The following is a 12,144-nucleotide window of genomic DNA, read 5'->3' as shown; positions in this document are numbered from 1 at the left end:
TACTCTCCGTGGATGTGTTACAGATATTTTGCTCTGTAACACATTTTTCTATATGTTACATCAATGAGTTACTTAATCTATGTTTTGCTATAGTGTTTGGTTAATTGAAATTGGTGCAATTAAAAATATTTAACTACCCCTTAAAGCTTGCAAAAGTCATAACTTAATATCTATAAATCCAGATAATATATTTTCCAACTGTTTTACCTGTAATCAATGCAACATCACACCCGATGTTGCAATATCTTTTGAATATTACCACAAATAGTTATTCTGTTGAAATACCTAGTCTCAATTACAACAAAATGACTGCCTCGCGCAATGAAATCTGTGTGTGGCAATATCACTACCATATTGCAACGCCGATCACTACTAGAAAAAGGCTTACTAGTGGCGCACCAGTTTTGCCTACTAATGGCTCACTACTGGTGCGCCACTAGCACCACGCCACTAGAATATTTTAGTAATGGCGCACCACAGGTGCGCCATTAGTATCTGCTATACTAATGGCGCACCACGGGTGCGCCATTAGTATCCCATAGGTGCGCCATTAGTAACTGGTATACTAATGGCGCACCAGATGGAAGTGCGCCATTAGTAGCATTTTAAAAAAAAATCGTTTTTTTCTTAATCTCAGGTCACTATTTCACATATGAGATATCCAACACACATATATATATATATACAACAAGCATCCATATAACAATCATATCCAACACACAAGTTTCATCATATATACATACATAGCCAACACATAGTTCCATCGTTACATATTACAAAAGTTTCACATTGTTCATCCAACATCGTTTTCCATCCAACACCATATTACAAAAGTTTCACATAGTTCAGTTCTCATTGTTCTTCTCCTTCTCCTTCCTCAGCCTGATGCGCCAAGAGCGGCGAGGCGGTGGAGGCAGCTGTGGGATGTAGTCTTCTACCACAATTGGCGTGGTCATGTCGCCCAGCTGTGGGATCGCCGGCGCCACCACCGGTGCGTGGTCATTGTCAGGCACCACCACCATCGCGAGGCCATCTTCAGGCAGGACGGGCACGACCATCGCTAGGTCATTCTCAGCCACCACCATCTCTTGCCCATGGTCAGCCACCACCATCTCTTGCCCATGGTCAGCCACCACCATCTCTTGCCCTTGGTCAGCCACCACCAGCGCTAGGTCATCCTCAGCCTGATGCCCATCGTCATCCTGCAGCGGCCCACTCTGCTCCTCTTCTCCCCCACTCCAGTCCGGATCATCCTTCTTGCTGTCTTTGCTGCTGCCAGAATCGCTGCTGCTTTCGCTAAAGCCAGAATCGCTGTTTCTTTTGCTACAACCATAATCACTGTTGCTTTGGCTGTAGCCAGTGTCACTGCTGCTGCTCCCATTGCCTGTCCAAATGCAACAATGGCTGTTAACAATCGATGTGAGACAAAGCCAAATGTAGAGGAATAAGAAGAGGCAGAACGCACTGGCATCTTCGTCGTCAGTGTAGCGCATGCGACACATAGTCGTGTTGAAAACCTTCACGATGAGCATTGTGGCGTCATCGTCGTACCTGAAGAGAAGAAATTACCCGGTCCGTAGGTCGTAGGCACTGTAGAACTTCTCCCAGCCACGGCACAGGTACATGTGGCCCTCCTCGATCACCAACTCCACGTCCCACAGCCCGCGAACCCCGCTACCGGCCTGTCGGAGCTTCACATTATGTGGCGGATCTTCACCCAACATGTTCATAAAAGTGTCAGGCAGCCTCTGCAATTTGGGACAAGGAGTGATGTAGCAAACAACAGAGTTATCATAATGAGATGGGTGAAGGGGAGATCTCTCGTTTTATATACCTGCCTCGTGGCTGATACTGAAGTCCCAAGTATGATACTGAAGAACTCGAAAGCATCCAACTCGTACTCCGGTGAGGCAGAGCGGCGGTGGCTGCTTCCCCCCATCTCTGATAAGCAGCAGAAGAGACCAATTAGTACCAGGATTATACATCGACTAATTATACATCTGACCCAATTTATAAAACATGCGATGTATTCCACAATACAAAGAACAACTACCATTAATAGGTTGTTGTTTAGAAGGTTTCCCACATGTGTATCAGAGAACAAACATATGATCTAAGGTGAAACATTAGTGCCATGGTTATTGGTAATTGGTAAATGCTATTTCTTTCTTTAGTCGATTTCATTTGCCTTGGTCTGAGAAAAAAATGCTACAGTTAGGAAATGCAAACATCAGATTAGAAATTATGTAGAATAGATAATCAACTTTGCTGATTCCTAATAATAGACTTATTGATTGACATTTAGGATCAAAATGCAACCAATGAAAAAAGAAAATAGAGGATCAGAGACAAGCCATGTCTTGCATTGTTTCTATTTTTGTGTTTACGGAAGTATCTAATGGTATTTTTATGATGTTTTGCAGCTGGTGAAAACGTATGAAATTGCATTGTTTTGCAGCTGGTGAAAGAAGCACCTAATTGCATTAACACATGTCCAGTTCCAATAGAAATCTTGGGGTACATTCATGCTTGAGACCCATAACAGGAGCTTACTAGCATTAACACATGCATTAACACATGCATCAAGCACCAGCTGCATTGTTTTGCAGCTGGTGAAAGAAGCACCTAAACTACAATACCTTACATGTAAGCAGTGCAAAAGGAGATGAAGAAGATATCAGTTGCTAAACCCGACAGCAATTGTTACACCGCTTTAATATCTCTCAACACTTTCTAGTAGCAACTAACAACCTGTATCATCACATAAGGTTTGCCCTATTGAAGTTTTGCATGATTTGGAATATATAACAGTTAATGATGTAATATGGCAATGAAGCAATTGCATTAAAAAAAACTAAGACATGTGGAAGAGTGGACATTGTACCTATCAAGGGAGAGGATTGCTCTGCGACACCACCACTTCTCAAACTTGGCCTTCACAACACACTACATAGACAGATGTAAACTAAAATATGAATTCCTTTGCACTGGGATCATAAAACAAAATATTTAGAACTGAATCATATAGTAATTAACCACAATCTATAGGGCTGCTGCACTCTAATCTTTGCAAAAGAACAAAAAATAACATTGTTTTAACCTAAACAGAAGTGCCAAATACTAAACAATGACCATTGTTGTTATACTAGTGAACTATCTGCTAGAGATTCTACACCCATACTGAAAGCAATGTACGAGGCTACGAGCTGCCACCTTTTTGGCGCACCAGGGAGCTGGAGTGGCTGGAGGTCGAGCTGGGCTGCTAGACGTCGACGGGGCGGATCTCGACTGTGAGGGAGTCAGTCCATGGTGATGGAGTCGGCGCTGGACAGGTGGGAGGGAATGGGGAATGGTGGAGAGAGGGAGGAAGGAGGAAGGAGGAGAGGTACCTGGTCGCCGGAGGGGTCGGGGTCGGGGTCGGCGAAGGGGCCGCGGTCGGGATCCGAGCTCTTCCGGGTCCTCGCTCGCCGCGGTCGAAGGAGAGCAGGGGCCGGTGGCGGAGCACGGCAGGGGCAGGCGGGATGGGCGCGTCGGGGCCGCGCTCGCCGGCGTGCAGGCGCGGCGGACGGAGGGGGCGGAGCAAGGGGGCGGCGGCGTACGGTTGCGGTCGAGGAGTGGGGGATCTGGCGAGCGAGGGAGGGAGGGAGGCGACAGTGCGAGGGGAACAAGTATAAAAATTCTAATGGCGCACATCCCCCTGGTGCGCCATAAGTACGTCGATTCTAATGGCGCACCTCCCCTGGTGCGCCATTAGAATTTTGTTTTACTTACTAGCCCGACTGGTCAGGTTATATCCCACCTAACCCTATCTCCATCGGAACACGCCCACTAGCCCGACTGGTCAGCACGCAGCACACACACTAGGAGGTCTTGGGTTCGATTCCCAGGCTCCCCAATTTTTTTATGCATTTAAAATGCTGTTTGATATTTATTTGTGTTTAAATATGTTCAAACTTGTTTAAATCATAACAGTAATATTTTTTTATAAAAACAGTAATAATTTTTATAAAAAATGCATTTAAAATGCTGTTTGATATTTATTTGTGTTTAAATATGTTGAAACTTGTTTAAATCATAACAGTAATATTTTTTTATAAAAACAGTAATAATTTTTATAAAAACAGGGTGCGGGGGGTGCTCGGCGGCGGTGGAGCGGGGAGGGTGCGGTGGGTCGTCGGGGGTTGCGGGGGGTGCTCTGTCCTTGTCGTTACCGGTGTAGGATTCCATCGTTACCCCGGAGTTCTGATAACCATCGCTCTTCATGTCCTTGTCCTCGGTGTAGAAGGTGTAGCTGTTGAATGCGAGGCGGAGGTTGCGGCGCGCGCGGGCGAGGGCGAGGTTGGTGTCGGCCCTGCGGCGCTGCTCCGGCGAGAGTGGGGTGGGGTCGGAGGGGAGGATGGGGAGAGGGAGGCGGCGGGGGCGCGGATTGGGAGCGGACAGAGAGGAACTGGCGCGGGGGAGAGGGACGAAGGGGAACTGGCGAGGGAGAGGGAGGAATTAGCTATAGCATTCATTTGTGACGGTGGAGCAGGCCGGAGAGGGTGCAGGGGGTCGTCGGCGGCGGTGGAGCGGGCCGGGGAGGGTGCGGTGGGTCATCGGCGGCGGTGGAGCAGGGGAGCTAGGGTGCGGTGGGTCGTCGGTGGCGGTGGAGCGGGGGAGGGTGCGGTGGGTCGTCGGCGGCGGCGGTGGAGCAGGGAAGGGTGCGGTGGGTCGTCGGCGGCGGTGGAGCGGGGGAGGGTGCGGGGGGTCGGCGGCGGCGCCCGGTGGAGCGGGGTAGAGGGTGCGGGCCGGGGGTGCTCGGCGGCGAGGGGGGCCGGATCTGGCGAGGTGGGATAGCGATCGAGATGGAGGGGGATCGCTAGTAATGGTGCACTGTTCCCTGGTGTGCCATTAGTAGTTTTGCAAAAAAATAAAAAATAAAAAAATATAGTAGTGGCGCACTATGTGGCTAGTGAGCCATTACTAGTTAGAACTAGTAATGGCGCACTGTGTCCTCGTGCGCCATTAGTATGTTTGGAAAAATAAAATAAATTTGGTTTTGTTACTAATGGCGCACCGTTTGTCTGGTGCGCCATTAGTGTTTTTCACACTAATGGCGCACCAGCACATGGTGCGCCATTGCTATATAGCAATGGCGCACCACATGTCTGGTGCGCCATTAGTAGCCATTCCATCTATAGCCCTTTTCCTAGTAGTGGATGTAATTTGTTGCAATAGGTAGCCACTTTTATGCAACAATATGTGTACCTAAGGCAATGTCACGCTAATGTTGCAATATCTTTCTGAATATTGCCGCAAATAGTTATTTTGTTGAAATACCTAGTCTTTATTACAACAAAATGACTGCCCTCGTGCAACGGATTTTTTTTGTCGCAATACTGTTACCATATTGCAACGCCGACATAGTTCGTTGCAATATGAGGCCTCTATTGCAACAAATTTAGTATTTATTGTGACCAAACTAAGTTATGGCAATATGTGTGGCCTATTACCACAACAGGAGAATTTGTGGTAATATTGCGTTTTATTGCAACAAAACGTAGTTGTAGCAATAAATTTTGTTGCAATAGACCGGAATCCTCGTAGTGATGCAGCGCGCCGGCGTCGACGCCGTCAGGTGTGCCGGGCTGGCTGCGCACACTGGGGAGGAACAAGGTTCCCGTCTAGAATAGATCTCCGGACGACGGTGCACCTAGCCCCATGGTGGGCGCCAAATGTCGGGGGTGTCGTGCGACATATGCCAAAGGATGGCTCATCATGGAGGGGGCTAATAGTACGTCGCCGATGCCAGGAAACGGGATGAGGCGAAGGCATGCACGCCGGCGAATCTTACCCAGGTTCGGGGCTCTCCTAGGAGATAACACCCCTAGTCTTGCTCTGCGGGGTCTCCGCATGATCACTCAAGCAACAATGGTGGCTACAAGCTTGCTCCTTGAGGTGTTTCTCTAGAGGGGGAAGAAGAACAAGGCTAGTCCTAGCTTCCTCTCTCTATGCGTGGGTGGGAATGGACTAAGATCTGAACCCTTTGCATGGGTGCCCTGGGGGGTTTATATAGGCCTACCCCCCAGGGGTACAAAGGTAATCTGGCCCGGTGTAGGGCCCGGCTGTCAGTGTCTAAGGTCGCCGGCTTCTCCGCCGGCCGCTGGGGCCCGCTGCCTTGTGGGCCTGCTGGTTGTCTCGTACTTCGCCGACAGGCTGCACCCGCCGCTCACGGGTCTAGCCAGCTGCTCAGCACTGTAGCGATGCTGGTAATGATGCATGCTTTGTCGGGGGAGGCGTGGCTACAGTACCGCCGCCTAGTGGGCAATCACTGTAGCCATCCCTCATCTCTTCTGATTAATGGCGCACGGACTTCAAGGGTGGGGGAGGGCCTCCTAGTAGGAGTCGGCCTCCCCTGAAGCCGACTGGTCCGCGCTCGCCGCCTTCTGGCTTCTCACTGACAGGCACTAGTAGAAAAAGGGTCAAATGTGAAGCACATTAGTGCCGGTTTGATTTTGAGCCGGCACTAATGTGTCCATTAGTGTCGGTTCCAACGGCTAGGCGGGCGGAGATCATTAGTACCGGTTCGTGAGCAACCTTTTGTACCGGTTCGTGTCACGAACCAGTACTAATGATGCTGCGTCAGGCTGTGGTCAGGCTGGGGCCCCACGGGCACCTTTAGTACCGGTTTGTGCCATGAACCGGTACTATAGTTTCTTAGTAAGTTGTTTTTTAGTCCCACCTCGCGAAGAGAGAGACACTAGGAGCGGTTTATAAGCCCTGAGTGCAGAGACGATGAAGGAGAGGCGCAATGCTCATCTGCACGTTGCTTAGCTTTAAGCCTTGAGGAATAGTGTAGACTGCACGGAGCTATGTGCAGTGCAGTTTGCACTATTCCGAAAGGCTTGAAGCTAATTAAGGAGCATTGTGCCTCTTTTTTTATCTTTAATAACTTATTACAACTCCGGACTTCTTGTGTTACGGCGAAAACTGGATGCACTTCGTGTATAAACTGGACAATCTCTTTCGAAGTATCAGGGTTTCTGACGAGAACTCATCTGTTAGATGGGCACTTCATTTTTTTAAACTTATTACTACTCCAGACTTTTTTGCGTTCCGTACACACCATTCAAAGCGACATCATCAATTTCCAACACGTTCTGACATCATTTGCTGTTTTTCAGTCATTTGAACTCCAGCCTATTTTTGCATTCAGTATGCATCATTCAAAGCGACGTCATCAATTTCCAACATGTTCTGACATCATTTGCTGTTTTTCAGTCATTTACCGATTTGTTTAGAGAGCTAAATGACGGTGAAATTGAAAATCACTACAAAATGAACTCTGAAAATGTTGGAACTTGGCATGGTATCATCATTTCGCCCGTATATCATGTGCAAAGGAGTAGAGAGGGTCACGGCGAAAACTGGACGCACCTCGTGTACAAACTGGACAATCTCTTTCGGAGTATCAGGGTTTCGGATGAGAACTCATCTGTTACACGGGCACTTCAATGTTTTTTAGACTTATTTGAACTCCAGCCTATTTTTGCGTTCAGTATGCATCATTCAAAGTGACGTTATCAATTTCCAACACGTTCTGACATCATTTGTTGTTTTTCAGTCATTTACCGATTTGTTTAGGGAGCTAAATGACGGTGAAATTGAAAATCACTACAAAATGAACTCCGAAAATGTTGGAACTTGGCATGGTATCATCATTTCGCCCCGCATAGCATGTGCAAAAGAGTAGAGAGGGTCACGGCGAAAACTGGACGCACCTCGTGTACAAACCGGACAAGCTCTTTCGGAGTATCAGGGTTTCGGACGAGAACTCATCTGTTACACGGGCACTTCAATGTTTTTTAAACTTATTTGAACTCCAGCCTATTTTTCCGTTCAGTATGCATCATTCAAAGCGACGTCATCAATTTCCAACACGTTCTGACATCATTTGCTGTTTTTCAGTCATTTACCGATTTGTTTAGGGAGCTAAATGACGGTGAAATTGAAAATCACTACAAAATGAACTCTGAAAATGTTGGAACTTGGCATGGTATCATCATTTCGCCCGCATAGCATGTGCAAAAGATTAGAGAGGGTCACGGCGAAAACTGGACGCACCTCGTGTACAAACTGGACAATCTCTTTCGGAGTATCAGGGTTTCGGACGAGAACTCATCTGTTACACAGGCACTTCAATGTTTTTTAAACTTATTTGAACTCCAGCCTATTTTTGCGTTCAGTATGCATCATTCAAAGCGACATCATCAATTTCCAACACGTTCTGACATCATTTGCTGTTTTTCAGTCATTTACCGATTTTTTTAGGGAGCTAAATGACGGTGAAATTGAAAATCACTACAAAATGAATAGCAGAAAATAAATAATGCAGAAAAGAAAAAAAACTATATAAATTTTTTATATTCACAAAGAAACTAAATACAGCAAAAAAAATTACTCAGAAATAAATAGAAGAAGATTATATAAAAAATTGTTGGGGCGCTGCCCGCTGGACCTGCCAACCCTAGGGTTTGCAAATACAGGCCCAGAAGGGCCAGCAGGCTCAATGGACAGCGCACCAAAGTTAGGCCCAAAAGCCTGCTATAGAGAGGAGTTCGAGACAGCAGCCGCGCCGGGGCTTTTAAACTGGTGCGGGCGCCCCTCGGCTAGCGAGGTGGGACTAAACTTGCCCGCACCGCTCCTGCGCCAGCGCACACATTTAGTACCGGGTCGTGGCTCCAACCGGTACTAAAGGGGGGCCTTTAGTACCGGTTGGAGCCACGAACCGGTACAAAAGGAGCAGTTTCCCGCCCCTTGGCCAGGCGAAAATTGGCCTTTAGTACCGGTTGGTGGCTCCAACCGGTACTAAAGGCCCCTCCTATATATATGGCACTTACGAAAAATTCAGTTTTATCGACCACCACTTCTTCTCCAACTACTTCGCGCGACATCGCCGCCGCCCTCGCCGCCCCCGCCGCCCGCCGCCGCCCCCGCCGCCCGTCGTCGCCGTCACCGCGGTCGCCCTCACCGCCCGTCGTCGCCGTCACCGCTGTCGCCCTCACCGCCCGTCATCGCCGTCACCGTCGTCGCCCCCACCGCCCGTCGCCGCCGCCCCGTACCATGTCGCCGTCTCGATCGCGCCGTCGCCCCCAGCCTGCCGCTCGTCGTCGCGCCGTCCCCGTCGCAACGCCGCCCGTATGCCGCCGCCCCCGCTCGTACACACACACACACACATACACGTACACACACATACACACACACAGACACACACACACACATATTGTTTTTACTTATTTTCTGTTTTCTGTTGTTTAGATTAATGTTAGATAAATTATGTAGATAAGAATGATAGAATGTTGATGTTAGATGAATTATATGGAAAAGATGTTAAATATTAATGTCAATTTTAGATGAATTAGCTAGATATTAATTAGGTATATATATGAGATTTGAACTAGTTGAATTAATCTAACTAGTTTATTTTTTGTATGAAAATTAGTGGAACAAGTTTATTTTTAGTAAGAAAATTTAGGTATATGAGATTATTTAAACTAGTTGAATTAATATAACTAGTTTATTTTTAGTAAATGCTTAGTTGAACTAGTTGAATTAGTAGAACTAGTTTATTTTTAGTAAGAAACTTTAGGTATATGAGATTTGATGATCTAATTAAAATATTACTATATATATAGCTACTTTATATATTTTAGTAAGAAAATTAATAGAACTAGTTTATTTTTAGTAAATTCTTAGTTGAATTAATAGAACTAGTTTATTTTTAGTAAGAAAATTTCGATATCTGAGATTTGATGATCTAATTAAAATATTACTATATGGGAGTAGCTACTTTATTTTAGTAAGAAAATTAATAGAACACGTTTATTTTTATTAAATGCTTAGTTGAATTAGTTGAATTAATAGAACTAGTTGAACTAATAGAAGTAGTTGAATTAGTTGAATTAATAGAACTAGTATGTGTTTAATGTTTCACCTATATGAACATAGGAAATGTCGTCTGACGACGAAAAAGATTTCATTAAGTGCGAATTCTATGAAGACCAGCGCGGCCTGTTCGACAGATATTTCCTTGTTGATGATAGGCGCTTCAGCATCAAGCTGGATGAGACCTTCGAAGTGGATACAGTAAGTCACAACGACAAGTCTTTTTTCGTAATTAAGCATGACTTATATATGCTTCATTTGCTTCAACTTATAACTTTAAATTTTCACTATTCTACTAGCGCATCCCCTGCCATGCAAGAATTTTTGTCCTGGATAAGATAGGTTTCAGTGCTATGGAAACTATGGAGGTAAAGAGAGTTTACCTGAAGACCGAGCATGCTGGTTATACTTTCAACGTCAAATTGTACAATGCAGACACGTACACCTATTTTGAATGCAAAACTTGGCAAGCACTATGCAAGGCTTATGCATTTGAGCCTGATATGGTTATCACCTTTGATATTCGTCCGGAAGATGATATTGAAGGTAATAGAGACATCTGGGTCGATGTGCAGACGCCTCTAGTTCTACCATTATGTGAGTTTCTCAACCATATTTATGTCTTTGATATTGTTTATTCAAAAATAGTTGACAACTAATTTCTATTGACAGCTTATTTCCATTCAAGCAAACATGTCCGGCGCTTTGTAGACATGACCTAGTACTGTCCCGGAGCTGAACTAAACAGCGAGGAGATAAGTCATTATGTTTCATGGCTTGAGGATCTTGATGCTGTTAAGAGAAATCATTTTCCTGAATTTGAAAATCTTAGTACTCAAAACGTGCGACCAATAGTGATCGTATTGAACTGCGGTCACATGTATTTAGGAAAGATGGTAAGATTTTTACTATTAGTCCTCAGTGCATCTTTTGCATACATTATTTTTCAAGCTAAACTTTCATTGCTAAGTATATTAATTACTATAAGATGTTCTTCAACAGGGACTCCCGATGATAGTTGTGCCTTAGTGGATCGAGACTAAAGGTCGCATGTCAATTGTTAGCTTACGGCCAAGATATCCTACAGTGCACATGAGTGCATTGAGGATTTCTGAAAGCGATGAATGCTTAATAGTGAAAGATTGGAGCAAAATTGGTAACGATCACAGAGAAGTACTAGGGAGCAGCAATCAGAAGCGCAGCCCATGATTAGGAGACAGGTTCATCTGCATGCTCCAATATGATGAATCAGGAGAGCTATACATGTTCTATGCTATTTTACCCGAGAGAGAGAGAGAGAGCAGGAGGAGTGATTTAGCTAGTTATCATGCTCTTAGTACTTGTTGTCCTCTCATGCGTGTCCGTGTTCTTCGTCCTGAACTTAATCTCAAAGAGTGATTTGCTTTTGTGGTGTTATCAACGCTTATAATATCATGACCATGTTGAACTCGATGATATCTTTGCTAGCTAGTATATACTGTTGTTGGTGATGATATCATGCAAGAGTTTTTATATTAATATGATGATGATGATGTTGAGTTATTATATCATTTATGAAAGAAACCGCATATTAGTTTCAACTGGATGGATCCTAGCTAAGTGATCAAGTATATGCCATATCCATATTACTTAGATCACTAAGTGATCAAGTAATATGGATATGGCATATACTTGATCACTTAGCTAGGATCCACATGCATCCAGTCGAAACTAATCTGCGGTACTTTCACCTAATGATTTAAAAACTCATTATAATGTAAAACAATCACTAAATTAAATTGAAAACACAAAACTAAAGGAAAAATAAAAATTAAAACCAAAACGCACCGAAACATTTAGTACTGGTTGGTGTTACCAACCGGTACTAATGTCCTATACGCACCCGGGCCTGGCTCGTGCCACGTGGTGGCACGTTAGCGCCGGTTTGTGCCAAACCGGTACTAAAGGGGGACCTTTAGTCTCCACTCCATAGTGCCGGTTGCAGAACCGGCACTAAAGGCCCTTACGAACCGGTGATAAAGGCCGGTTCTGCACTAGTGAGGTAAGGCCCACTGCCTGTGGACCGTACCGACAGCCCGCAGTGGAGGCATGGCCTTCTCTGCCATGGGTGATGTCATGGGGGAGTGGCAACGGTGCCGCGCCGGATGGGAGATCCTTGTCTGGTACGGTGCACTGTGGCCACGCTTATCCCTAGATTTGGGGGTGGTAGGGCGCGCTGTA

This window comes from Triticum aestivum, chromosome 7D (assembly GCF_018294505.1).
Source record: "Triticum aestivum cultivar Chinese Spring chromosome 7D, IWGSC CS RefSeq v2.1, whole genome shotgun sequence".
Classification (NCBI taxonomy): domain Eukaryota; kingdom Viridiplantae; phylum Streptophyta; class Magnoliopsida; order Poales; family Poaceae; genus Triticum; species Triticum aestivum.
The sequence above is the reverse complement of the archived record's forward strand: the minus strand, read 5'-3'. Positions refer to the sequence as shown.